At 40.8% G+C, this 3,570-nt stretch overlaps 1 long non-coding RNA gene across 1 annotated transcript; it reads right to left on the bottom strand.

The window, feature by feature from the left end:
- Positions 1–890: 890 nt before the first annotated feature.
- Positions 891–3,334, bottom strand: LOC131833131 (uncharacterized). The gene is made up of 2 exons (XR_009354330.1): positions 3,050–3,334; positions 891–1,081 (listed from the first exon to the last, which is right to left on the bottom strand). It is a non-coding gene; the product is annotated as an uncharacterized LOC131833131 (long non-coding RNA).
- Positions 3,335–3,570: the final 236 nt, after the last annotated feature.

Raw genomic sequence — 3,570 nt, 5'->3', positions numbered from 1 at the left:
TGACATTCACATTTAGGATCACGTTGTGACTGATGCTCCAGCTCTGATCCTTCCCCTCTGCCTTTAGGGAAGGTTGAAAGTTTTTCTCACTAATTGTTGTCAATCCCATGACTAAGATCTCAGGTCCCAGACACATGACCTTCTACACAAGGTCTGACACATCCTGACTTCTACGTGAGGTCCAACAGCGTCCAGGAATTTCATGCGTATCTGTCATATTTCACAGCGGTGCCTGGCACACAAGTAGACCCTTGCTAGAGGTGTATCATATGAATGGTCAGTAAGCAAAGGAACGGATACAGCTCCCTCATCAAGCCCTGTCACACCTGTTTTCTTTACTCTTCAGGCCCCAGTCTCATCCCCTACAGAACTAGGGGTGAGCTGCATGATCTCAGGCCTTATTCTGCCTTCTAAATGAAGTCTGAAGAAAAAAGTCTTTTGATCCTGGAGATAGGAGACCTGGTCATGTGAGGCACAGAGGAGGCACTCAAATAAAAATTAATTAATTAAATTGAATATCCTAGTCTTGGATTTACAACTAGATGATGTGGATTTTTTTTTTTTTTTGGTAAGTTTCTAAACTTAGCTTTTCTTACATGCAAAATAAAGGAATTAGACTAGGCCACCTTGACTATCTCTCTCAGCTCCAAGTTTCTGTGATTTTATAATTTTATATCCTAGCTTTACTCACAACTTGGGTCTATAGCCTAATCCTCCTGCATGGAGCCTGAGAGACCCTGAACTGATCCTTAAAAGGTTGCTAGGTAACCAGGTAGCCTCTCTATCTTTATCTTCACCTACAAATGTGGGTAACAATCCTAGGGCTATTTTGTGGCTTAAATAAAATAAGGGATATGAGCTACAGGGAAACATTCCTGACACACAGAAGGTACCAACATCGATTTTGCATTTATTTTTGTGTATGGTGTAAGTAGGTGGTCTGGTTTCATCCTTCTGGATGTGGCTGTCCAGTTTTCCCAGTACAATTGTTAAAGACACTGTCTTTTTTCCATTGAATATTCTTTCTTTCTTTGTCAAAGATTAGCTGACCATAGGGTTTGAGGGTCCATTTCTGAGTTTTCTGTGATGAACAGATAAAGAAGATATGGAAGATAGATGTTTGATATATATATAATAATAATCTATAAGCATTATAAAATATACAAATGGAATATGACTTAGCCTTCAAAAAGAATGAAATCTTTCCATTTACAATGACATGGACAGAAATAATAGAGGGTATTATGCTAAGCGAAATAAGTCAGTCAGAGAAAGACAAATATCATATGATTTCACTCATATAAGGAATTTAAGAAACAAAGTAAATGAACATAGGGGAAGGGAAGGAAAAATAAAATAAGATGAAAATTGAGACAGAGGCAAACCATAAGAGATGCTGAATTCTAGGAAACAAACTGAAGGTTGTGGAGGGGAGGCAGGTGGGGAGAAGGGATAACTGGGTGATGGGCATTAAGGAGAGCCTTCGATGTAATGAGCACTGGTGGTTGCATGCAACTGATGAAACACTAAATTCTACCTCTGAAACTAACAAAAAATAAATCGAATAAATAAATAAGAAGGTGTCCAACAAATGATAGTGGTAGCTGCTTTTATTATCAAATAACAGCTTTTTCTTTTTTTAGCTAATAGAGCTTTGCTAAATCAATTGGCCTTAATTAACTACAGTATATAACTCAAGTCTCTAGTTTGAAAATATTCAGTCATGGACTCCAGTGTTGGGCAAATCCAGATTCTAATTATAGCTGAGCCAGTTAATAGCTGTGTAACCTCAGACAAGTGATTCAACCACTCACAGCTTCAATCTCTTCATCTATAAAATATGAATCATTATGCTTCTTTTGCTGATTTTCTGGGAGGATTCATTGCTTGTAAAGAATCTGGCATGGGGGGTGCACCTGGGTAGCTCAATGGGTTAAGCATCTGTCTTTGGCTCAGGTCATGAACCCAGGGTTCTGGGATCCAGCCTGAGAGGGTCTCCCTACTCGGTGGAGAGTCTGCTTATCCCTCTCCCTGTGCCCCTCCCCCTGCTCATGCTCGTTCACTTGCTCTCTTTCTCAAATAAATAAATAAAATCTTAAAAAAAAAAAAAAAGAGAGAGAGAGAGAGAATCTGGCATGGGAATTGTTCCCAAAATATCAGCTATAAGCAAGTCTATGTTGTTAAGCAAGGTTGGGCTCTGGATTTTTTTTTTTTTTTTAAGATTTTATTTATTTATTTGACACAGAGAGATCATAAGTAGGAAGAGAGGCAAGCAGAGAGAGAAGAAGAAGCAGGCTCCCTGCCGAGCAGAGAGTGATGCAGGGCTAGATCCCAGGACCCTGAGATCATGACCTGAGCTGAAGGCAGAGGCTTTAACCCACTGAGCCACCCAGGTGCCCCAAGCTCTGGGTTTTTTTTTTTTTTTATAACTTCTCCATCCATGCAAGAGAACAGGTATATGCAGTGTGTTACAAATTCCACTGCCCAGTTGCAGCCTATAATAATTTCTGGCAGCATTCCCCATGATTGTTTTGTTCCCCTAACCCTATCTTGTCTAGGAATTTCCAGATGATTATCAAGGATTTTTTTTTTAAGATTTTATTTATTTATTTGACAGACAGAGATCACAAGTAGGTAGAGAGAGAGAAGGTGGGGACACAGGCTCCCTGCTGAGCAGAGAGCCCATACCGGGCTCCATCCCAGGGTCCTGGGATCATGACCTGAGCTGAAAGCAGAGGCTTTAACCCACTGAGCCACCCAGGCACTCCAATTATCAAGGATTTGCTATTAAGTGAGTGAAAAAAATTTAACTGATTTCACATTGCAACCTGCTGTCTGTTACAGTGCTGCTGAAATACATGCTTGGAATATCTAAGTAATCTGAACCACGGAATAATACAAAAATAATTTTGATTTGACTTTGAAATGAAGCTTGGGGTGTTGCAGAAACAAAATGTCCTCTCTCATTATGTTCTACCTAGGATAAAATCAATTCCCATTTCCTGAGCTCTCCTCAACTGAAAGCAGGAAGAGACCTCTCAAAGCCTACCTGGTTTCAGAGAAGCCCAACTTGCTCAATGTTAAATATTTGCGACAGAAGTCCTCTAGCAATCCACAAAATCCATAGAACCAAATTTGTGTACTCATCAAGTTGGAAACGTCCATTGATTCTATGAATTCAGCTGGCACAGGCCAGTCCTTCTCTCATCCATCTGTGTCCTTCCTGGCCATGTAAGGACCTGGGACGGCCAGCAAGGACATTCCGCCACTGATCCTGCTGTCAGTGGCTATGTCCAGGGGACCTCAGGCTCTCCCTGAGGAGGGCCAGTCTTACTGGAACTATTATCACCTGAGTCCTACTGGAACTTTCATTACCCGAGGGTCAGGCGTGGAGATACCTCTGGGAGGCCCTGTTAACCTCAAAGGCAAACAGTACTCTATTTATACCATGGCTAATAAAGCAATCCACCAGCCTGTCCTTTTCAGAATCAGAAATGAAAACAATCTGTAACCTAGGGAAGGAAAGCGCAACATACACTCCAGTAAAATAGACTAATTTTTGAACATTTT

This window comes from Mustela lutreola, chromosome 6, assembly GCF_030435805.1.
Source record: "Mustela lutreola isolate mMusLut2 chromosome 6, mMusLut2.pri, whole genome shotgun sequence".
Taxonomy (NCBI): Eukaryota; Metazoa; Chordata; class Mammalia; order Carnivora; family Mustelidae; genus Mustela; species Mustela lutreola.
This window is presented reverse-complemented; position numbering and strand designations above follow the sequence as displayed.